General features: G+C 39.1%; 1 protein-coding gene across 3 annotated transcripts in view; it reads left to right on the forward strand.

The window, feature by feature from the left end:
• Window positions 1-26,156, forward strand: part of adarb1b (adenosine deaminase RNA specific B1b) — a 158,208-nt gene that overhangs the window by 35,863 nt on the left and 96,189 nt on the right. For all 3 annotated transcript variants that reach the window (XM_053234364.1, XM_053234367.1, XM_053234365.1), the window contains exon 2: window positions 14,778-14,862. The gene's annotated coding sequence lies outside the window, so the exon portion shown is untranslated. The remainder of the gene's footprint in view (window positions 1-14,777; window positions 14,863-26,156) is intronic.

Raw genomic sequence — 26,156 nt, forward strand, 5'->3', positions numbered from 1 at the left:
AAAACATTAGATGTACCATGGAACACCGTAAAGGCCATCGTCAACAAGTGGAGAAAATGGGTTGCCATGGTGACATTACCAAGAACAGGACGTCCCTCCAAAATTTACAAAAGGATAAGACAAAAAAATTACCAGGGAGGCTGCCAAGAGAACTACGGCAGCATTAAAGGAGCTCTCTGCGTGCGACAACAATCTCTCGCATTCTTCACATGTCTGGGGTATGGGGTAGGGCGGCTAGACAGAAGTCCTTTCTCCCAAAAAACAAGCTCAACTAAATCACCCCAAACCATTTGGCAAAATGTCTTGTGGTCTGATGAGACAGATTCCAAAAGGTATAATAATTCCTATGAAGATATGTTTTGTGCAAAAAAAAAGAAGAAAAAAAAAAAAGCACATCACCAAAAGATCACCATACCCATGGTGAAACATGGTGGTGGCAGCATCATGCTTTAGAGCTGCTTTTCTTCAGCCAGAGCTGGGGCTTTTATCAAGGTGGAGGGAATCATGAATAGCTACAAATACCAGTCTATTTTATTGCAAAACCTTCAGGCGTCTGCTAGTAAGCTGAAGATGAAAATGAATTTCACCTTTCCGCATGACAATGACCCAAAGCATTCATCCAAATCAAAAAGGGAATGGATTAACCAAAAGAAGATCAATGTTTTGGAATGGCCTAGCCAGAGTCCAGACCTGAATCCAACTAAAGATCTATGGGGTGATCTGAAATGTCTGTGTACAAGAGATGCCCTCACAAGTTGGTGGATCTAGAATATTTTTGCCAGAAAGAGTGGGAAAATATTGCGAAGTCAAGATGTGCCATGCTGATAGACTCTTAGCCAAAAAGACTGAGTGGTGTAATAAAATCAAAAGGTGCTTCAGCAAAGTATTAATTTAGGGGTGTGCACACTTATGCAAGTCGGTTATTGTAAGTTTTTTATTTTTCCTTTTGTCCCTAAATTTAAATTAAAGGTGGGAAAGATCTGACATGATTTATCTTAGTTCCATTCTTTTACTTCAGTAATGCTCGTGAAGCTATTGCTTCCATCTTGTTTTTTTTTTTTTCATACTCTTGTTTTTGTTCCTAAAACAAATATATATTTTTAAAAACACAATGCAGGAATAAGGAGTTCCCTGTGTATTAGGATCAGTGGAGATGAGCTGGCTATGGCCTGTAGAACACGGTTGGCTGTGCTGTATGGTCAGACAGTGAGGAGTAATCTAATAACCAAATTTGGCCTCTTTACTTCTCATGAATGAATGCATGTGGATGAATGGATTCCTCCTCTAGGCTGTGTAGCCCTTTATGGAAGGTAGAAGGCTCAAGGAGATTAAAAAGAGGCAGCACATCACAGAGAGGGAGAGAGGGAGAGAGATGATGCTTCCTTAGGAATGTCTAGTGGGCAAGACTTGCATGGAGAATTGTATTTTCCTGATATTTCGTTTTACTGCTATCTGTCTTCCTCTCCTCTGTCTTCTGTTTTCCACTTTTTCCATATTTCGAGAGAAGTGACATGGTTCTGAGGTGAATGAAAAGCAGAATGGATTTTATTTAAACTCTTTTGCTGTAAATAAACTTCAGAAGTATTTTTGTGGTGGTCTGGGAAAACATTTTAGATGTCACTATGGTTAAATTCAGACAAGTTTTTTTTTTTTTTTTGGCCAGAATTGTTCTTTTTTTTCTTTCTTTTTCTATAACATGCTCTGTATGGCCATGTCCAGAAGTATGTGGACACCTGACCATCACACTCAGATGTGCCTGTTGAACATCCCATTCCAGATTTAGTCTCCCTTTTGCTGTTATAATAACCTCCACTCTTCTGGGAAGACTTTCCACTAGATTTTAGAGCATGGCTGTGGGGATATGTGTTCATTCAGCCACAATAGCATTAGTGAGGTCGTGCACTGACGTGGGGCAAGGAGTCCTGGGGCACAGTCTGCTTTCCAGTTCATCCCAAAGGTGTTCAGTGGGGTTGGTGTCAGGGCTTTGTGCAGGACGCTAGAGTTCTTCCACTTCAATCATGTCTTCATGGAGCTCGCTTTGTGCACAGGGACAGGCAGGAACCGGTTTGATCCTCTTAAATCCAGTGAAAGGAAATCTTAATTCTACAGCATACAAAGATATCCAACTGTGTGCTGATAGTCAGGTGTCTACATACCTCATATACGTGCTTTAACACCCCAACAAACCGTAAGTATATTTCACCCAAATTATGTGGAGATGTTTTTTTAATTTACATTTTAAGCTAGCTGTCTTCCTGCAAAGATCATGTTGGGTAAGGAACTAGTCTAACAAACGAGGTGGTTAAAAACACTCAGTCCGCATACAGATGTATTAAACCTTGCTAGCTAAATGTGAGTTCCTCACACAGTGAATGTCACACATTGATCATGTTGCAAAAATGGATCAATATATTCCTAATCAATTGAGTTTGTAATCAGATCCCGGCTGTGAAAATGCCAGAGAATGGAGTCTTTTTACATGCAATTTTCTCCCTTTTCACTTTTGGGGGCTTGAAAATGCCGCAATTTTTTTTTTTATTGAGTGAAAGAGAAACATATTGTAGTTCAGGAACACCTGCACTTTTCAGAACTATATAGTACAAAAGTTAAATGTCAAAATTTCGCCATGTTCAGGATTTTTTTCCAGGCCGCCTATTTATTTAACCTATACACAAATCTAAAGTGAAAAATGGCTGAAAGTTGTTTGAGCAATGGCCAAGTCTTTTGTGTTTTCGCCTTGTTTATAAAGATTGAGTGGAATAGCATTATATTTGTGCAGCAATGCTGAAAGAGAGAAGTCAGTCAATATTTAATTCAGTCTATCCATGGAGATCAATACAGTATAATGCTGTTTCAGGGGTTGAGCACCAGCAGCTGGCTGCTGTGGTGGGGTTCGGTGCTGGATTGGGTTAAGTGCACTGGACACACCATTATTTGTCATACATTAAGTTCATCTAGATCAACTTCAGATTGAACCATGATTAATTTCTTTTCGTAGACTGAATGTAATGAAACTAAATCTATCTGTCACAATGTATGTACAGAATGTACTTTTACCTAAACATGATTCTTCCTGCTTCCCTATTATTAATAAAACTACACAAAAACATGGACACACACGCGAAATGCATCACTGCCTGGGTTTTGAAAAGGTGATTTCTGTCTGGCTTGCCATCCTTGCACATCCTCTCATCTCCTTGACAACTGGAGCATTTAGTCGTCATTTTTTAGTAGTATATGAACACAAGATACATGTTTGACAAATGTATATTTGGACCTTATATGTCTTTCACACTCATAAGACGTCTCCAGTGTGCATCAGTGTTGCCTTTCTATACACTCATCATTTCTGATTTGTCTTTGACACAGTGCCAAAAGTCACAATGTTACAAAATCAAGTCATAATGTTATATGCGCAAAAAACGTGTATATGGCTGTGAATGTTTACATGGAGTATCATATAGTGAAATCAAGTGTCAGTAAATAATTATGAATCCTATACTGATGATGTAATTATTGGAGTGTCTTCATGAGGTACACGTAGTCCTTACAGAAAGGTTCCATACATGATACATATACATCATATCCTTAATGCAAACTGATTGTTTTGACCTTTAATATAAGCGCGTGGCCGCACAGGTTGCACTTGATCATTAGCAGGTCACATGACCACAACATGTACGTAGGCTGTACCTGTGATAGGGACTTAAAACTCTAAAACCCTGTGAAGAATCGCTTCTCTGCCACGTCCCTTTAAATGTTGTAAATATTTTATTCTGTGCTTATGTTTTATTCTGCAGCCATTACTGGTATCAGTTTGGTTTGAGGTTTAATGTGTTATGTTTGATGTTTGATGTGTTATACAGTATTTCTGGGCTTTGCACCCAACAGGAAATGGTTATGATTGTAGTGACAGTTGAATTTGTCACACAAGCACTGCAGTATTATAGGTAGTCACTTTTTCTTTCTAGTAATTTTTTTTTTACTTTTTGTGCTTCAAGTGAATACAAAAAAAAAATAAAAAATTCAACATCATGCTGTTCTAATTGATTTAATGTGTTTTCTTCAGACCAAATGTGTAACCGTAGGTAAAAGCGATGAGACAGCCGGGAAATAAATTTCCTCCAGAGCAGGTGGACTGAGCAGGTTAGGATATCTCTCCTGCTTTATCCAAATAGCTATTTTCTGGAAACATGGTCCCTATCTAAGAGCCTGCAGGCATGACGTGTGCAGCCAGCCGCATTGCTCGCGCAGGATGAATGAGTTCCGCTCCATCGGTGTGCTCACAGTGAACAGGAGATTAGCAACAGATTAGACCCATGCTTTTTTTTTGCTTATTCTAAAGATGCAATGCGCTGCGAGCGAAGCACACGCAGAAATAGCCTTCGGGGCTATCAGAATGCGGCGGACTACAGCAGCGACACATCCCGCAGTCTATTTATAGCACCAGAGCCCACGGTGTTGGTTTGTATATCGTGGGAGCTTGAGTGATTCAGTATTGGTGCAATTATACTGCAGTAGTCTTGCTCTTTCCCTCTGTCTCAATGCATCTTTCTCTATAGCTCATCAGAATGGAAAGGATCCTTTTGGTGCTTTGCAGGTCTGGAGCTGGGGAATAGATAATGTATGGCAGAAAGGTTTCAGGTACACTTTAATAGATTTCAAAAAAAATAAAAAAAATCATGGACCCCATTGGTACAGATTTATGAACATAATTGGTGCTAAAATGTACAAATATTAGGCTCATTATTTAAATGTGCACAATAAAATTCAGGCTATTTATTAGAGACGTAGAGCTTTCTTTTCCAGAACTTTCCATCGAATGAACAAGTCCAAGTTGACATTATTTATGTTTTGGAGTTAAAGATTTCAATTCAAGTGACCAGTCAAACAGATGAATAACTATAAGAACTCAATAATAAATTGAATAACTTTGATAGTGGTGAATTGTGACTTCCACTGCTGTAGCTAGCTAAAAAAAAAAATCCACAGACCCCTCCTGTCTACACTGACGTGGTGGAAATGATCACATGGAAAACAGAGCTGCTGGAATGGCTGCTAGAATGAAACTGGACAGCAGTCTTCTGAGAGAAAGGAGTTCCCAGTCTTCACTCCTCCATTAGTCTCAAGTTAATTTCTTGAAAGGACCTCAGGCTGAGCAGTGAGGGTCCAGTTCTCAGGCACCATTCACATATTCACGTATACTGAATTTTTCTCTACATTTTAGGTCAGTGGAACTCGTTTTGAACAACCCCAGGTTTTAGGTAGGAAGATTCACAAAATAAAAACCTTGAGTGTTTTGAGAGTGCAGTGCATGCACCAGAACTTTTGTAAGGCGGAGAAGCAGGTAGTCATCTCAGATATTTAGTTTAATTACAGCCAACAACATGTACATACTATCTGTCTAAAATATATATATATATATATATATATATATATATATATATATATATATATATATATATATATATATATACACTGTGCAAAAGTCTTAGGCACCCTATTTTTCTTTTAGTACAAACTTTGTTATAGATTTTTATTTTATAACTTCTACATTATTGATTCAGTACAAAAACATTTTAGATTCCAAACATTAGTTTTCAAGCACAAAATTAAATGTTACAGAAAATGTTTGTATGTCAGTAAAGAAAGCAGCAGATTACATAAGAGACACTTTTCAGACAAAAAAACATAATGAAGGCTGCTGGGTTTTGCTGCAGAAATAAGAAGCGAGTCGACAGTCAAAGTCTCCAGAAGAACTGCGGCTGCTTCTGCAAGATGCTCAGTAACACTTACAGCTCATTTCCTTATAAAACTGCACACACTGCACCTGAGACTACAATTTATTTTTTTTAAAAGCGAAGGATCGTCACACCAGATATTGACTTTGTTTCATTTATTACTGTTTACTGCTCTTTATAGTATTTTTTAAATGTAGAAACATTTAGTTTCATTTTTTTTGAAGGCATCTTTGCTCTACAGCATTTCTTTGCATGTTCCTAAGACTTCTGAGAGAGAGAGATAACACTGCCATGGTTTTGTCTAGCCATAGTACCACTCCATTTCTTTTCTCAGCTGCATGATAGAGATGCTCTGGGTCTGGGTCAGGGGCTCTCTGTTGCAGTCCATATTTCATGGTCAGTAATGTTCTTCAGGCATTTCATAACAAATTTCCTGACTCGTTGTTGTCACCTATTTTCCTGACCTGCTCATAACAGGGTTTTAATATTATTTTTGCCTTTTTGTGTGGATGGAGAGATTTTCAAAAAATGCTGTTGTGTTGACAGAGCGGAGAAATACGTTTCTTAAAAAAAAAAAAAAAAAAAAAAATCACATATTTGTGGACTGTGCCTCAGGTTCAGAGCTGGGGTCCAGCTCCAGTGCAGTTTATTATTTCTCACTGTCAAATACATCTAATTGAGCAGATGAAGGGATTGCTAATTACCTGATAATTCGAATAAGATGTGTTGGAGCAGATAAACCACTTCAGTAAGACAAAGGATGACTTCATTTAAAATTTATTGAGTGATATGCCAGACAGGCAGCTTTTAGCTCAGAGTTGTTGTTTTTGCTCTAATGAGTGCATATGAGCGATAATCTGACAGAACATTTCAGCCTGCGGCTTAGCACTCGCTCTTCACCTCATCTTTTTTAAACAGGCATGCACTTAAAGCCAATATATTAAAGCCCAGCACCAATATTTGATGGATTGACACTCTGATTTCATGTGGGGTGAAAAAGTTGCACCTTTTATAGTCTTAGTGTTTTTTTTTTTTTTTTGTTTTTTTTTTTAATCCCAGAGGAAATGGCATGGAACTAATGAGGGTGTTTGAGCACATGTTTCTGTAGGTTAATGGATTCATGGCTTCGGCGGAGCAAAGCATCCGTCAACACATTAATGGAACTTTGAATGCCGCTGCATTGCTATAATTGTGGATCAAGTGGTAGATTTACTCGTAATGTTTTTTCTACTGAAACAGATCCACAGCAGTATGTAATTTACAGCCATACGAGAATGGATTAAGATTTAACTGTTCTTTGCAAGAGTTCACTGTAAGTGCACCGCTTAAGGTAATTGCACGTTATCACGCAAGAGGAACCATGCAGAACCACCTCTTTCTCTTGCTGTCACGTTCTTCCTGTTAAAGCTGGCAATCCATCACCAGTTCAGCACGAGCTCCAGTGTTTCCTTTCAGCCAGTTTCATTTCACAGTTGGTAGACGACCGGATCACTGTGGCTAAATGGGAGCTCTTTTTGATCAAGACGGCTAATCATGTTGAACTGGAGATGATGACGGACAGTCTCTGTCTCGTTCTGTTTATCTGTCTCTGTTTTTCTCTGTCCCATTCTCCCTCTTTACGCTTGGTAGAAAATTTCAGTGTGAGAGATAGTGCTCCGTGGCATATTGCCTTCCTTGATGTGGCTTGCTCCTATGAGGAAGATGTTATTGCAGCAGAAGTTGCGGAACGGTGCAGGCTCACACAACTGTGTGCCAGCGGTGTAGCGTGCATCAACACGGCCAATCGGCTAATTACGCTCCATCTGGTGACTCCTCCCCTGACGCTTTCCTATTTTCAGAAATAAACAACTTCCCTTTTATATCCCTCCCCCTGTTCAAGCCACTGCCTGAGAATCTGAGCAGAATCCTAATGACTGAATTGCAGCCCGTTTGTGAAGTGCACATCGAAAGTGCTCACTCACAAAGAGCTCCTTTTTTTTTCCACATAGCTCCTTTTCATGATGCAGTCTCATTAAATTGGATTGATGTTTATTTGAATATGGAGTGGATCCTCTCCCGTGGCCTGTCTTTCCCACTGCCGGCTTATTGCCTCCCCCGCTGTCTTGCAGGTGAGAACTTTCCATCAAGGCCAATTTGCGGGACTGAACTGTTGCTTCGGCGTTCTGAAAATGAGCCCGCATAGAGCTAAATGAATTCTAATCAAGCCCGTGCTCAATTAAACAGTCATCTGAAGGCCCCCTGGGCAGACTGAACGACAAACCTGAGGCTCGTAGATCATCTTTAACAATCAAGCTTTATCTTCCTCATTACTCCGGGCTCACTCCCACGTCAGCAAGCTCACCTTTCTCACGTGCGCTCTCAGGACTCTGCATCCCATCAGGGGGAAAAAATGGAGTCCAATCCATTAGTGCTGTGCTGAGGTACTGCGATATGCCTGAACTAAAATGTAATTTTGTCCGAGTGGAATCCTGGGGAAATTGCTCCTGTTCACGCTGCCCCCCCCTCCACCCAGACTCCATCCCCCTTTCCCTCGGCCCACAGCTGTCTGGTGGAAATTGAGTGCACTTCTGTAGAATTCAATATGACATGCCAAAAATAATGGCCTCCTGTCCCTGAGATATCCATCAGGCTGTTTCGACCTCTCATAGACATTCAGCAGTGATAAATAATAAATCATGTTTGTGTGATATTAATAAGGTCGGTCTGAGCTGACTTGACTTTTGCCGCAGTCGCTTTTCTAGTCACCTTGCCAGGGTCGACCCTAAATTAAAGCAAGATAGAGATTGTATTCATTTTCATGATGACAGACTGCTGGTAGTTATGGGGAATGTCTTTTGCCATTGTGTTTAACATGCAGGGGCTTCGTTTCAGTGCCCAAGTGACTGTGCTACTTCTGGATCTGCTGAAGTATCTTCATTCTATCCTGTGTACCGAAGTTCACCTCCTGAACCTTATCACACTGCCAGGATACCGAGGTTTTTCCCGTTGGTTTAACGAGCTTGCCGAGCTCTAGCGTATTCATTCACTCACCTTCATTAACCGCTTTATCCCGGTTGAGCCAGAGACTATCCCAGGAACAATCATTCACAATGTGGGGTGAGTTTAGAGTTTAGAGCTACCAGCATGTTCTCGTCAGGTGAGAAGAAACCTGAGAACCTAGATGAAACCCATGCAATTACAGGGTGAACATGCAAAACTCCACACAGACAGTAACCTGAGCTCAGGATTGAGCCGGGAACCCTGAAGCTGTGTGGAGATTAAGCTACACAACACTGCATCACAGTGCCGGAGCTGTAGCTTTTTTTTTTTTTTTTTTTTTTTTTTTTTTCTTTTCTTTCAAATCTCGAAATACATCCGAGCTTTACATGTGTAATAATGTTGGAAGACATTTAAAGATGGTTTGTACTGAAATCAAATACTCCTATATTAAATATATATCAAATCTTTATCACTGACACCAAAACATAGCCCATTACTCCAATTTAAGCAGATTATTATTTGCACAGCGAGCAGTGGTCACGTCCAGTGGATGAACTGTGGCTGGTTTGTTATAAAAATGTGCAGTTGTTTTAGGAAAGAAGAGCTGGGTGGATGATTGAAATGGCAGATGCTGTGGTTTTGGGGCAGACTTACTGTAGATGTGAAATTGGAGTCGTAACAGAACAAATGCAGGCACGTCTTCTGTCGGACAGCTCATGGAGCGATGCACGAGAAGCACTCAGGCTCTCATTATGATCACTGTCGGATTGTCTGTGAGCTTGGAAGAATGTTGAAGGAAAAATTGTAGGTAGAATCGTTAAAGTGCATGAAATTCTGTGTAGTGTGAAAGTTACTGTGAGCCAGTAAAATGCTGCTGTGTTTATTCCACTGAATTTTTCATTATAAAAAGAGTTCAATATTTTATTGGAGAGAAGCTGAAAGTAGTTTTTGTTTGTTTTAAGGTCTGTAAGCACGCACAGAAAAGGTCACTGGGTGCTCTTTTGTGTAATGAGGTTCAGGTTAAAATACGCCTGGTTAGGTCACCTTTAAAAAGCCCTTCATTCAAAACTTAGGTCATGGAGAGAAAATGGCACATTTAGTTTCCTGTGTATAGCATGATGTCACCAGAGGCATGTCGTGTTATAACGTCGTCATACACAGTGGATACAAAAAAAAAGTGGTGTGTGATACGGTCATCAATTTACCTGCTATCAGTGTAGCATAACGATAAAAGTGTTTGCCTAGCTACTTTGTTACTGTGTGTCTAGTCTAAATGACATTCACTCATTCATTTTCAGTAACTGCTTTGTTTGAGGCATCCATCGCAGGGCACCATGCACACACACACACACACACACACACACACATTCACAATTAGGGCCAAATTAGACTAGTTAGTCCACATACATGCATGTTTTTGGGAGGTGGGAAGAAACCTGAGAACCCAGAGGAAACCCACATGGACACAATGAGAAGATTCATAGAAACTCGAACCGGGGACTCTGGACCTGAACAACATTTCTGCCCATAAAACCACAAAATTACATTTCGTGCAAATATAGTAGGCATTTTTTATCATCTGAGCAACACCAATGATCTGCTGCACTCACTAACCAAACTCTATTGGCAAATGACATTATAGATACATTAAAGTGCTGTCAATCATCTATAAACAGAATTATTTATTAGTTTCCTTCATTATGCCGCTTTCACTTCAAACCATTTTAAAATTTTCACGTTAAACAAGGATTTAATTGTTTATCTAACAAAAAAAAATATTTAGATCAACTACGTGAGTAATCAGGTTGTGGAATTCTCTGCCTTTTCCTATTAGGAATGCTCCGTCTTTTGATTGTTTTAAGAAGTTACTCAAAACATATCTCTTTAGTGAAGCTTTTAAGTTATAATCTTACAGTTGTTGTTGTCATTGTTGTTATTGTCATTGTGATTGCTATTATGAAGTTGTGTTGTTTCTTTTATTGTTGTTTTATACCGTTGTAGCGCCTTGAGTGTAAGAAAGGCGCATTATAAATAAAATTTATTATTATTATTATTATTATTATCAGCCAGGTTTTAGAGATGAGCGCAGAATAAAATCCTACTAAGCGTTATCAGACCTTGCTGTTATATAAAAACAATCCATGTATTCATATATCCAATTATTTTCATATAACAGCCCAGTCCAAAGTGTGTTATTCTGCTTCTACCACAGCAGATACACTTTTTTATTTACTAATAAACAACATATTGCGTTTTTTAACGGTTTGTAGTTATTTTTGATGTTATGGAACGTCTACGAGACAAGTTAGCTCCTCATATCACTTACATTATAACAGCTATAAATAGTCGTTTGCTCACCAGCCTCTCTTTTTTTTCTCTCTCTCTCTCTCTCTCTCTCTCTCTTGAAGTTAATGAGACAAAAAAACACATCTTTTCATGTGACTGAGAAACCAGAATGAAACTTCTTCCATAAATGGTACATCAACTGAAAACTTCACCGTATTAACAGTTATATGACTTTAAATAAATGCACACCTTCTGATTTGAGAATTTAACTAACTTTTGATTTTTTTTATTCTTAAATAAGAATGGCACTTTGCATTAGTTGACAAAACGTGTGCTTTTGTTTCATTGTAATTTGTATAATGAAGGTTAGGGTTTCTTCCAGCAGTATCCACTGATTATAGATGAAAAAACAGAAAGGTGAAAATTTACCTAAAGGAGATTAGTTTAGCACTAATATCTGTAGCAAAGGAAGCACATGTGCTAATCTGATTTAAGCTCAGTCATGCATGAGCACCGGCTTCCTTTCTCCACGTTCCCCGTCTGAATGTTTTGTAACAGTTCTCTGGCCTTTGAGCCCTGAGCTGCTTCGGATGTGCATCTTGACCTTGGCTCACAACACACACTTTCTCCACTTGACACGTGGAGCATCAGGTCAAGCTCTGGTCCGTGTTTGCTGCCAAACCTCTTCACTTATCTCGTCTCCTATCCTCTTTCACACAGCTGTTGATATACCTGCAGGCAGCACATGAAGCAGTTAAGCAGAGCTTTTCAGCGTTTCACTGAGGGAGAAAATGAGGAGTTTTTTCCCTCAGCTTTTTCCTCGTCATTCTTCCTTTCGGCTCCGTATGGGGCACGACCCATTGCAAGCTTTTGCTAATGACTGTTATGCATCAAAGCTGCTTCATCCACACAGCAGGTTTGAGAAATCTTAATTAAAGAATGCAGTAGGCTGAGATATCGCTGTGATAAAATCTGATACAATCTGCAATAAATGGTTTGGATAGTGATAACGTTTATTATCACGTGCATGCCAGTAATACTCTTGTGTATGTGTGATGGAGAAAGATAGACAGAGAATGAGAGAAAGGGAAAGAGATTGAGATGTGAGCTGTTTAATTGAACCGCACTGTCACTCTCTGTTGCGTGGCGTGCCAGAGCATGCTACATTTAGACCTCCATTTCTGTGCAGGCGTGAAGTCATTTACTGAGGCACACTTCCCCCTTTGCTTTTTGCAGCCCTGCTTCTAATGACAAAGTGAGCTAGAGGCTCCTGGCATAGCTGATGCGGATTGCCATTTGGGCTCTTTCCCTTAAACGAGCCTTCTATGGTCTGTGGTGTCATATAGACTCCATGTCTAATCTTACTCAGAGTCATCAATATTTATGTTACTCCATCAGGTTAAGAAAAAGTTTCAAAACATACCCTATTTCTTGGCATTCGATGCTTGCAAGGTCTATTCTTGGATCCCTTGTCTGTTTAGAGCGCTTATGATTCATGAGCTATTTTGTGATCGTCTCCAGTTATGATTAATCAATTAAATACCTAAACAACGAAACACATATATAGGCAATTGTTTATTTCTCGGGTGGTCCTTGTGATCCAACTTCACTTTGCATTTGCATCAGCTTGCACTCAGGAGGTCTGTTCTGCTGATGAGTGTATATTAATTAGGTCAGCACTGGTCAATCTGCATCAGGGTTCAGCTCTTCAAAGCATCCTCTTTAGGATTGATTGATTTACCTCTACATTATCTCAGTCCTTTTCAATCAGTGGCTCTTGTCTGTGTTCTGTCTTTGTCTCTCCAAGCCCACCAGTTCAGTGCTTAAGGTTCTGAAGTAGTGACCAAAATCAAGCAGTGTCTTTAAATCACAGAAGAAACATTGTTAAACCCTTTGGCAAGACCCTCAGTCTCTGTTCCTGGGATGTACCAGGTCCTATTTCTAAGTTGTTTTGGATAAAAAGGTAAACCAGCCCCCTTCCTGCCCCATGTGTTTTTATTTTTTTACTCTCTTTCCTGCTCTGGTTAGTCTACTGTTAGGACATCTAGAGCAAAAAGATGCTGTCTTCTCCCCTTCAAGTCCTCTTTAGCACACGAATCAAGTGAATAACATGACGTTAATCACTTGCGATCAGGCGTTTGTTGGATGTAGGGGTGTGAACACTACCTGAGCGCTCGAAGACGAGGGTACACGATCATTGATCTTGGCCAAGCACACCAGATTCCTAAATTTCCCCTATTCTGTGACTGTCACTATTTATTCAGAAACAAGGAACAAAAGAAAAAGTGGAGGAAACATTGGTTGAGGAGATGCAGGCAGCAAGGATTGCCTGTTCTGCAAAGAGAACTGGAGGTATAGTGCAGTAAAAGTAGCATTTCTTTTGTCGCTGTTCCTAACAACAATTTGGCTATGTCATGCAAGATCGTTTCTTACAGAAGTAGTATTTTTGTGCTTAAATTTTGCCCTTACCTTCCCACACAAATAGATGGATGATAAACTGGATTCAGGTATCTGCTGCATGTGACAGCAGATGAATTTCATTTCCTCTCTGACTCTCATTGGCTGTTTCTCAGCTCTGTTCTTGCTCCTAGTCACAGAGCTGTTCACATTACATGATCCATCACAGAGAAAATCAAACATACTTCAAAATATCTGAGCCTCAGTGATTGCTCTCAGAAAAACATTCATGCTGAATCATTCTGCATTCGACTAAAGGTCGTAACTCCTAATTTCTGACCAACTAGGAAAATCCAAAGATCTAAACTCCCACTCAACTCGGAAACTTGGTCTAATCAGCACTGAGTTCAGCCGGTGATGTCAAATCAACATGGCTGCTCACAGCACTATCAGTAAACAAAGTACCACTCCTTCCCTTATACTTTATATACACAAGTATTTGCCCTTGATCAATCAACATGTAGATATATTAGCTTGTTAAGTCTATAACATTGATTGTACAGTTCACTGTTTCGAAGAGGAAAATATCCATCACTTATCACAGTTAGCTGGCTAATAAAGACAACCATGGAGGTTACTTTTTCCCAACTTTGTAGCTCTAATGCACAGAGGTTGAAAAATGACATCTTTGTAATTTGACATCATTCCCGCTACGTGACAGGATGGCACAGGAGCATGCAGCGAGTACTCACTCAGGCTCGGGGAAGAGTTGTTGCAGATCCCCAAAATTAGTCTGTGACTAGAAAATCGGGGCTCAAGTCCTACAGTGTGCACTAAGCTTTAGTGAATTTGGTCTTGGTTCTTCTTGACTTGAGCACAGTCCCATAGGTTGCTCTCGCTGCAGGCAGTGATGGAAAGCCACTGACATGTTTTTGCTGACGCTCTCCATCCAAGTTCTTGGGTTGATGAGCTGTCTCCTTTGTTGCCGTTCGTTACCCATGTGCCCTGTTTGAAAAGCAACCTGTTGCCCAGTACCAGAGCTCCCAGCCTGGGCAGATTCATGGCCTGGTGACTCATTGTGCTGCCATTCTCAGGTTGTTCATCATCTAAATGAGCACAGAAATGTTTTCCAAGCCACAGTGACTGCATAAGAATAACCAGCTATGACTGTTGTATGAGTCTTGTTTGAAATGTTTGTGTGAATGCCCCCGCTCTGCTGTGTGTTTATGTGAGACGGTTTGGTAATATGGTCATTTTAGTGTGTGGCCTCACTCTCTCTCTCTCTCTCTCTCTCTCTCTCTCACTCTCACTCTCACTCTCACACACACACACACACACACACACACACACACACTCTATCTATCTCTGGTTTAGGCTGCAGGGAGTAGAGGATCTGTCAGTAGGACCAAACGGAATATTGGGACAAGCCTGCAACTGTGACTTTGAACCTTCAGAGACGGTGAGTTAAATCACACATACGGAGACATATGCAGCCTGTTAGTGACCACTTTGTGTGTGGGAAAAGATGCTTCAGTGGTTGATTTATATGTAATTCTTTCTTTTTCCTTCTTTCTTTCTTTCTTTCTTTTGCAGCTTATTTTTAATAGCCATCAAATACACTTATGATCACTTGCTGCTCTATTGCTTTGCTATGGGCATTATCATGGGGATTAGATTACTAGAAGAAGTGGGGAAAAAAAAAAAAAAAAATATATATATATATATATATATATATATATATATATATATATATATATATATATATATATATATATATAATGACCAAAAATGAATATATGAGAAAAATAATAATATTTTGCCATGTAAAATTTGTAATATTTTGAACATATGGACATGCTGTATAATTTTATAACAACACAGGATGCTTAATAGCATGCTGTATAGTTTTATTTTTAAACAAAATATTTTTAAATAGTGCACTGTTTTCTGGAAACACTAGTTTCTAAATTATTGGCACCCAACAATTAACTGACTAATTAACGACCAATCTGGGCCTGCTGCTGTAATGTCTAACAATGTTGGACTCTTTCATGCAGAACAGTTCAGGCTCTTTTATATTCTTCCATTTGTGCTTGCGGATGCCATGTTTAGTTCAGACCACAGGTTTTAAATAAGGTTTAAATCTGGAGACGGAGTTTTTGTGTTCCTGTAAGCATTTCTGTTTGGATTTGGATTTGGATGTTGCCAATTTTCACACTGACCCTTTTGTTTAAAAAGATGTATGCGAGTGATTTGTTAGCGGTATTAAGTAATTTCTCCTAATTTATCATTTTTGCTTATTTTGAGCCCACAGTAAATCCATGAAAAATATTCATTGCACATCTGGTAATATTTTGATGCAGAGAACAATATTGTCTTGGTGTATAAGTTAGACATGTGCACTGGGGGAAAAAAGATCTCAGGAGCGTTTTTTTTTTTTTTTTAAACTGTCATGTGGGCGTGAGTCTGTGGACGGACATAAAGCATGCGGGACAAAAAAAGAGAAAATATATTTCCATTAACATTTATTGGAACTTCTTTTAAAGTCTTCAACTGCAGTAGACACAAATCAGGTATATTGGATTTGCAGATGAATCCCATTTTACACCATTAGCAACACTGCACTCACTTGTTTCATTTACTGTTTTAGTGAATATAACATGCAAATATCTGTACTGACAAATGAACAGATAAACAGATGATACAGATAAACATGCATTACCACTGTGATCACATAACTTTTTTTTTAATCTAATGATTTTCCCTCTTAAACTCTGGCAGTTACTACTGAATTTACACAGACGCCAAGGCATGCACTGTTAGAGCTTCAGGCTGAAATATGGAGCTGACATTCACTGAAGCTTTTGCCGTACATTAATATTTCTGTTCATTATTTCTCTACCACAGTGCTGTTGAATGCTCGATTCTGATTGGTCAGAACATGTTAATTAATTTTCTATAACAGCAGCACTGCCAGAATTGCCATCTGTAATTCAAATGATAGGTTTATATTAACACACTCATTCTAATATGTTATCACACACCATCCCATCTTTTGATTATTTCTTTATAACAGCTTGCCTCACACATTACATCTGTCATGCACGTAAACTTGTTCACCATCACTGACAGGAGAAATGTTTAATTTCATTGGAAAAATGATGCTTGATTACACCACATTTAATGTCTCCTCTCTCCTAACTAACATGTGTTAACTCAGTTTCTGTTTATTAACTCTTACGGATATTTGACTATTAAGATTAGACGAAACACACCTCCCTCGTGCCACTAGACTATAGCTAATGGTTATTGGTTATTACCTGAATGCAAAATTTGTAAATACAAATTTGCCATTGGGAAATAGGAAGACAAGGAGATGATGGCTTTAACAGACACAAAGCAAAGTCCCAAATTGAATTGTGGTGCAGTGAAGATTTGAAATGAAAGCCATTTGCATTGTGCTTAATGTCATTGAGGGACAGCTTGGAGATATGATCCTGTCTCATAGCAGATGGAATTGCGGTGGCACGCTTGTACAAGAGACGGAAAATTACATTCATTTCTCATGGAAACGTGAACTAGTCCTTTAAGAATTAAAGGTCTGCATTAATTTATTTAACAAAGACGTTATTGCTATAGTCTCTGTGTCAGGTATCCACACGGATTGCATCAGCGAAGATGAAATTACACGTCGAGGGTTTTGTTACCGGTAGTTTTTCAGGTATATGTACAGACAAGCTGGTTCAGCTACTTTTGCAAGCGGACCAGTGCTTGATGCCTCCTCCTCGATCCTGTAAAAGTACATCCTGTCCCTGTTTAGTGCTGTTTGTTAGTGGAGGCTGCATACAGTCATGCTGGTGCATCTAGATACAGCACCATTTCCCATCTTTCTCAAGTGGAAAGCTTCAAAAAGCCCGAAATCCCTAGATCCGTCTCTTGAATGTCGTCTCTTTGAGGAAGGCGAAACCTCACAAAATGGTGCACTGAGAGCTTAGCAGAGCAGCAGGGAATTGCAGATCTGGGAAAAGATGGAGCGCGAGAGGAAGAATCAGGGTTGTGGTACTCACTGTCTCTTTGCCTTCCCTTCACCTGATCAGCACCATGAGTTCTTCTGCCACTTGCCATCTGATGGAAACACTCTTTCTCCTTCACTGTTTTTCTGCTCACAGAGGAGAGATGGTCATTATCACAGGCTGATTGCCTTAAGGAGATGTCAGTGTCACAGTGCTGAGGGCCTGTGTGACACCGCAGAAGCTTCGCCATCCTTTCCTTCACCTTCATTACTGTCATTAAGTCCACCAATCTGGACAAAGAGGAGTTTTCCTAATGGATGAGAAAAATAATTGATTCTTCGATGCATCAGTAAAATGTCATAAAACTTTTACATAGGTTTATGCATGATTTTTATTTTTTTAATTGGCCAATGTTAACAGTACAAGCCTGTCAAATTCCCTCAAAATTCTCACTTACATTTAATTTTTTTTGTATTCGATTATTACCGAGCCTGTACTGACAACAAGCACGAGCTGTAGCACGTAAAAGCAAATCACAAGGCATTTCATACGTTTATCATAAACTTTAATGTTGTAATTCAAACATCAACAATTATTAACATCAAGATATTTCCCTAATATTTAGTTAAATTATAGATTTCCTAAGATATCAACGTAAATATAAAATAGAAAAAACTTCACCCAAGGCTTGAATGTCAATCAGCTTCCTGTTCACTACACTCTCTATACAGGATATAACTTAACAGGGTTGCATTTGAGATTCAGCCATGGAAGAGTTTGATTGGGATAAGCGCCTGTTGGGATTACATGTAAGATTTATAACACTTTTAGGACATACTTTTTATGCAAAACGTAGAGGTCTGTGAAAATGACCTGTGCCGTAGTTGATACACATTTGTTCTATATCAAGCAAAAAAGGGGCATTTAGGCAAAAACTTTAGGTGCCATATTATGATAGACTTATTGTTCATGTGGAAAAGTAAAGCATGTGAACTCAAATGTGGACTTCTTTTCTTTTTTTTTGTGAAAACCATGTAAATATTCAAGTAAAATTCATTTGACAGCTATACACACACTGACCACTTTATTAGGAACATCTGTACACCTGCTCACACACATGCTCTCCAGCCTTTCTGATCAACAAAGCATTTTAGCTCGCAGAACTGACACACACTGGATTTTGTGTGTGTGTGTGTTTGTCTTTTTGCACCATTCTTTGACTATTGTGTGTGATAATCTGGCACCAGCAGCAATGCCATAGTCACTTTTCACAGAAAAATCACATTTCTTTCACCATTCTGCTGTTTGATATGAACATTAACTGAAGCTCTTGACCTGTATCTAAAACCATCAAGCCGTCATAATGTAGGTTATAGAAATCAAAAAATTGTGGTGCATGAGAAAATCCGACCTGAACTTTAGAACAAAATTCAGTTTTTCTGATGGACTTTTGCTGGAGTTTTTCCTGACCAAGCTCCTAACAACAGCTTTCATGCAGTCATGTTTTTCATAGTCACTTGTAATTTCTGAAATTAGTCACAGTTGGGCATCATATCCCTGAGAGATTATAGATTAATCATGGACTGAACAGCTGGTGATTAGTGGAGGGGTTATCCCCTCCTCTTTGGTCCTTATTATTTTAAAGCCAAGTTTTTCGAATAGACATTTTCACCAAGCTCAGTGATCTTGCTTCAGATTCCTGACTTCCTCAGCCGCTATCCCTTAGAGCAAAGCTACACGCCTGACCTGAGAGAATGTGAGACTGACCTGCCCTGAAACGCTGAAGGTTTTTACAGGAGCTGGCTGAAACGGTGCATTTGTTCCTCCAGTTCTCTCCCTGTGATGAATTACTCCATGTTTAACAAAAGCAATGGAACTACACATTGTGATCCAGTTTCTTGTCTAAATTTCTTTTTGTAGCAGCAGGTACTTTATTTAAGAACAGATAAATCTTTCCACAGAGGTGTCCTACATTACACATAATAATACTTCATTTGCAGTAATGTTATTTTGTGCAGGTTGTGGAACAGTAATAGGTCTGTACTATGTATATGTCAGAAAGTGTGCTATTAGGGAACACTATCGATCTATCATTTCATAGAGCAGAGAGAAAAAGAGAGCGAGAAAGATACAATTTTATTCACCCCTACCTAATATTGCGTCGTTTTCCAGCACATATGCTCTCGGAATCCTTTACGAGCAAGAGATAAGAGAGTCCAAGGCCTTTTTAACAGTCTTGTAAAAGTTTTTGAGATGTGAACACACAGTGCCTTCCTCTTCTTTATAGCAGGGGCTTGACGGCCTTAACGGAAAATTCAGCAAGTCTGAAAAGAAACGTTTAGTTAGATCCGATTTTGCTTAAGAAGTTAGATTTCACTGAAGTTTCTTCATTATCGCTGTAAAAAAAGTATGGCCGAGGAGTGTATGTTAAGAGATTAGATGTGAAAGCCCAAAATGAGAACAGTTCAAAAGTTTTTCTGAATGTGATAAATATTCCTCAGTAATTTGTTCAAAAATTTTCACTTCTTTCTCTTTGGATTTTTCTTTCAAGATTTTTTTGTTGATTCTATCTTATATATATTTTGTAATATATTTTGGTAGACAGATTGCAAAACAGAGAATGTTTTCTACTTTCATCCAGATCCACACTTTTGCACTCAACTGTAAATCGACTGAGGCCACTCTAAATTTTATTCCTATTAGAGATGGGTGATATGATGAAAATATCATATCACTATTCTCAAAGCCATTTCTACAGCACACAGTATGTAACATATATACAGGTTAACAAACCTCCAGCAAAACAGTATTGTTGCATTTATTGCAAATATTACAAAAACCTGCTCGATGATGCTTTATTTAATAGCTACAACATAATTTTATTTAAAAAAATCATCAGATCAATTACTTCCATTCAGTTTGTAATTATTAAAAAAAAAATTTTAAAGATTTTTATTTTAAAAATATTTGCTGTAATTTATCACAGTATCTATATTATATCATCACATCATATCATATAGCTCTAATTCCTATCCTGTCAAGCAGAAAGGGCAGGTACTGCGATTAACAATCTGCTAAATAGAAAAATAATCGTCATGTGAACTACTGGAATAATTTACTAATATGAATCTCTGTATTTATTCTATCAATATGCATCATGGCACATGCAGATCAACATGGCACCTGAAGAAGAATGAACCATTCAGCACTCTTTATATAAACAATATTACACCATGTTGGCTTTGTGTTATTTAGTTGCGCATGAGCAGAGATGAGTGAGGAATTCTTACTTAGGAATTAATTTGGGAAAAAAAAAATATCAACTTTGTTGCTGTACTAACATGTTGTAATAGATCTCACTAACCTAATCGGGCATTGTGATACAATACTTCACTATATATCACAGTACTATAGTTGTGTTACTTCTAGTATCGCTATCAAATTAAACATAATGATACGGTGAGCAAAAATCTAGACAGGTTTTTTGCATTTTAGAATAAATTCATTCAGATTGACAAAAAACCTGTGCAAGTAAGCAGAGCCAGTGTGTGTATATATATATAGAAATAAAGATTCTATAGTGATATAGAAATAAAGACGCTATTGAACTGGCTTGCGTGTGGTCTTCAGAGAAAGTAGAGACTCTGAGTGCAGCAGCCTGCCTGTCTCTTCCCATAATGCCAAGCGTGGCTGATGCCCTGGAGGTTTGGGTCAGTGCTGAGACAGAGCGCTTTCTCTGGCACTGCTCATCTAAGCCCTGGCCTCTGCAGGCTAGTCAATACCTCCAATTATGTAGATGTGTGTGATTTAGGCATAGGGTTCAGGCCAGATTAAAACCCAGTACTCATCCAGTGCAGCTTTGGACGCTTGCCTTTGAAAATCAAGCGTGTGGTTTTGTGTGGTATTTTTATTTTTTTTTTTCATTTGCTGTATTTCTATTTTTGGTCAATTTGTACAATATCTTCGGAAACCCAGAGGCCTACAAATGCAGTGCCTTTCATGTCAAAGCCTTGTGTGCTTTGGAAAAAAAAAAGGTCTGTGTAGCTGGCGACTGTAAAAACAATTGTGTCATCGGTGTGCTGAGACAGAAATACTGAAAGCCTGTCTGTTTTTCTGAGGTCTACCAGAGCAAATGGGCTCTGCACAAGGTTCCCTTATCAAAGCCATTTAATGCAGATGTTTTCAAGGAACACTATCTCTTTCTAAGGTGTCCATTCACATACACACACACACGCACATGCAGTCGGTGTAACTGACTCAGGCAGCCAGAGAAAACACCGTGTGCTAGAGTTTCCTGTGCTGAATGAATACAACCCAAATCCACTTCAGTGTTGTGAGCAAGAATTTGAAAGCATGATTGGGATAATGGGGTTCCTGAGTTAGTCTAATTTGTCTTTTCAGTCAAGCTGAAGCGCTCTGAGAATGCAGCAGTGTGGTCTAATGAGTTTAGTCAGAGGTTAAAAAAGTGAAGCAGGAAAGGAATGTTGGACCTTGTTGCTTTTTGGGGCCTGCTGAAAGATGCAGTGCTGGATTTGTTTGTGACTGTGGAAAGTAGTTGGAGAAACTGGCAAACAGGACAGGATTGCTTTAAGAAGTCCTCCTTTATTAGCACTCGTTTAGTGCCCTAAATGCTTCAGTGCTTCTGAATGCACCTAGTGTATTCCTCTACAGAAGCGGTTCTCAAACTTTTGTCTCAAATGTGTGTCTCAAATCACTTACTTCTATACTAGTGTAGACTGTTATTGAGTACTATCAGTTTTCCTACTATAGTCAGTGTTTGAAATTTAAAAATCTCTCATGACCTATTGAAAGGTCTGTTTTTTAGCAGCCTTCTGGATTTTCTAGACTAGTTTTTACTGGAGTTTTTGCTTTGAGATACAGCCCATGACAACAGTCACATCAGCGGCAGAAAGTTTTAAGTGAGACAGAGCTCGTCATTGTGTTTAACACTGCTGTGCATAAAATCACTAAACATTTTACCACTCAGCTTGAAAACCTGACGGACTGGGATGTTCTGGCTGTGACGTGCCATCTAGTGAATGTCTAGTGACGCCAGTCTTTTCTGTGATTTTCAAATCTGTAAATTGTGTTGTACAAGTGTTTGTATGAGGAGTGAGAAGTAATTATAACAGAGCTGTGGCATTTAAACGTTTGTAAACAAGGAGAAGAATCTTAAAATGAATCACGGCTCACATTGGAACCCAGTGTAAGGATTGTAAAACTGCTTAACAAATACTTGTATAGTAATTTCTACTACATGCTGTAACTTTTGCATAAGTAAATATTACATAGATTTTTCAAGTCAATTCTAGAAAATGTCAACAGGAACACAATGTGGCTTTACACTCCAACAATTTCTAAGTTTAAAATTACAGTTATGAAAAAAATTAACAGCAACAGCACTTGCTTAACTGCTAGAACATACATAAAAGCTGTGAATTACGTTTTGGCAAAAACAGAGGACCACATTCGGAGTCTGTGATTCTGTCAGTATTTACACAGGGAAAGTTACTCGTATTCAGAGACGGCATACGCAGATACAAAGGTTGAAAATGCACAATGAAGTTTCAGTCAAATGTAATGCCAACAATAATAATTAATGTTCCTGATTAATTTGCTGTTTCCTCCGGTGTCCTCTGTGTGTAAGAAAATCTTCTTGGGAACTTTAAAGGCACAATACATTTATTTAATTAATAGTATCATACACTATATGGAAAAAATGTGTACGAACACCTGACCAATCACATCCATATGTGCTTTTTGGACATCCCATTCCAGGTTGCATCCCCCCTTTGCGATTATAATAACCTCCACTCTTCTGGGTAGACTTTTCACTAGATTTTGGAGTGTGACTGTAGGGGTTTGTGCTCATTCAGCCCCGAGGGCATTAGTGAGATCGGGCGCTGATGTCAGGCGAGGAGGCCTGGGGTGCCTTCCATGTTCCAGTTCATCCCAAAGGTGTTCTCTGGGGTTGAGGTCGGGGTTCTGTACAGGCTATTCAAGTTCTTTCACTCCAACTTTGGTAAACTATGTCTTTATGGAGCACGCTTTGTGCGCAGGGGCATTGTCATGCTGAAACAGGGGCATTGTCATGCTGAAACAGGGGCATTGTCATGCTGAAACAGGTTTGGGCCTCTTAGTTTCAGGGGTAGGAAACTTTGTGGCAACAGTTTGGGGGAGACCCACATGTGGGTGTGATGGTCAGTTGTCCACATACTTTTGGCCTTATAGTGTACTTAAGCATTTAATATTGGGCTCATGATGAGAAAATATTGGCCTCATTGGCCTCATTTACAGCCTAAAACATGTATTTCAGGGTGACCTATTGTGGTGCTAGACTTAATACTGTTCCTGTTCATGCCAATATCATGCAAGAAAAATGGGCTTCAGGGTCTGAATCACGTGTAACTAAGATGCGTCAGTTTTAAACAGTTTTAAACTCAACCCTACATGTTAAACTCATGTCCACAATAGTCTATAGTCATGTCCACAATTACAGCCTTAAATCCTCACTCTGTGCACCTAGTTCAACTCTGAATACAGCCCAAAATTTCTAACTACAAAAAAAAAATGAAATTGTGACACTATATGAAGAAGAAGCTCTGGTGGTTCAGGAGAAGGAGCTGTTCATTTGTTCGAACTGTAGGTTAATGTCTGCACTACTTGCATGTCTAAGGAATAATAGAAGATGCATAGTGGCGAGTTGTCCTGTCCCTGACCTGGACATACAGCCTGGCAATTCTCATCTTCCTTTCTGCATGAAAATGTAAAAATAAAATTAACATTGGTCCTACCTATCCACTATTGGAGTTTTCTCCATAGCTATATTTCTTAGTGTGTATCGAACTGTTTTCTATGCTGTATGAAATGTAAAAGAGCTCCTCTACCTTCCACATCCATGCTTTTCAAAGTACACCATGAACCCTATTTCAGCAGGTCATTTTAAATCATTTATATTTGACTGCATGCTGCGAACTTTATTATTTTATAAAACTGTCAAAAGACTGGTGTGTCAGTAGCTCAATCTGCTGAAGTTTTTCCATTGCCTGATGAGAAATTTGGTAAGTGCAAAACTTCAAACTCGGAGGGCTCCTGAGTGGCGCAGCAGAAACGTGTTCGCCATATCGCCAGGAGCTCATGAGTTGAATCCGGACTATGACGCGGCTGGTCTACTTTCTCTCCCGTTAGTAACAGTGACGCGGCTATCTGTGGCCATGCTCTGTGGGTGGGTGGGGAGGTCTACTTTCTCTCCCGTGAGTAACAGTGACACTAGCCAATCATGGGCATCTCTGAGCTCATGTATGAGCAAGAGGGTGAATAGCGCTTTCCTCCCAGTGTTACGCTGCTGGCGGTTGCCTGGCTTCATGTGTCTTGGTGTCTTGGAGGAAGCATGTGTTACTCTTCACCCTCCCGAGCTGATAGCTGTGTTATGAAAGGAGAGAGCTGGCTGGTGGGTAGGAAATGGCAGGTGACTAATTTTGGGAGAAAATGGGGGGAAAATCCAGAACAACTCAGCCATACTTTGCATTACAGGCCCTTAAGTTTCTGCATAGCATTTCTCAACCAAGATACTATTAATATAGTTTTCCAATTGCTATAACTGACTGTATCTTAGGACATATAGTGTGTGTATAGTATTTATACTGTTTTCTTGCCCTGATGTGACCTTTATGTAGGATTCAGTGCATTCATCCCACACAGAGTTGTTCTGGGTCTTACTGTTCTCTCCGCCGTGTATCAGCAAGAGACAGTTCTGTCTTCATCACCTTTTTAACCTCTCCACAAACTGACTGCTCACTCACACACATTCCTTCCAGACAAGCTCTATTTGCCGACCTTGCAGAATCATGCGACATTGTCGCATCACGACTATTATTAATGAGAAACCTGTTTATTTTAAACTGAATTCTTGCCCCACCTTTTCTAAATGCAGCACTGGTGAGCTAATTTCATCCCCGCATTCAGCAATCAGATTACATGTTAGAGGTGGCATAATTACAGCTTTGGCTGATTAATATGGCTGGTGTAATAACAGCGAGCATGAATTCTGCTTGTAGCAGGATCACGTAGGCTCCAATCTAAATGTAGAGGTCACGCCTGTATACGGCTATGTGTGTGTTCACTTTACTCAGTGCTACTTGTTTTGAGGTTGTAATTTCTTAGCTAATTTTGTTTGACATTTTATGTGGGTGTTGCTCATTCATTGCCACTGCAAATGAGCATTTGGTGTCTGTTCAGTTCCTCTGTGTAAAAAAAAGAATTTCTCAATTAACAGCTGAAACCACACTGACATTTAGATTTCATTTTCAAATGTGAGTGTTCTAACCACACTAATTGTAATAAAAAAAAAAAAAGAATGGAAAGTTTAAAAAAAGATTAATTTATGCCTGCCATTAGTTTACATTTATTTTCTTTTTGCTATTAATACAGTTATGTAACTTATTTCTGAATGTAATAAATATTCAGATCTGTTTAAATTAAATTATTTAGGGTGTTTATGCATTGGAGGAAAGCTCTAACAGCTTTCGTTGACATGTATACTGTATGTGCTCACAGATGGCTAAAATTGGGTAGTGTCATTCTGAACAATATGGGAAAGAGAAATAATGCCATTATTCCAAATAGTACAGTAGTGCATTCCAAACAGTTTTATTTCACCCATCATTAATTAACGCAATTATTTGTCCTGAGTAGCAACAGTGATGCCATAGTGCTGAAGTTCTCACCTTTTACATTAAAA

The sequence above is a fragment of the Pangasianodon hypophthalmus genome, chromosome 5, assembly GCF_027358585.1.
Source record: "Pangasianodon hypophthalmus isolate fPanHyp1 chromosome 5, fPanHyp1.pri, whole genome shotgun sequence".
Classification (NCBI taxonomy): Eukaryota; Metazoa; Chordata; class Actinopteri; order Siluriformes; family Pangasiidae; genus Pangasianodon; species Pangasianodon hypophthalmus.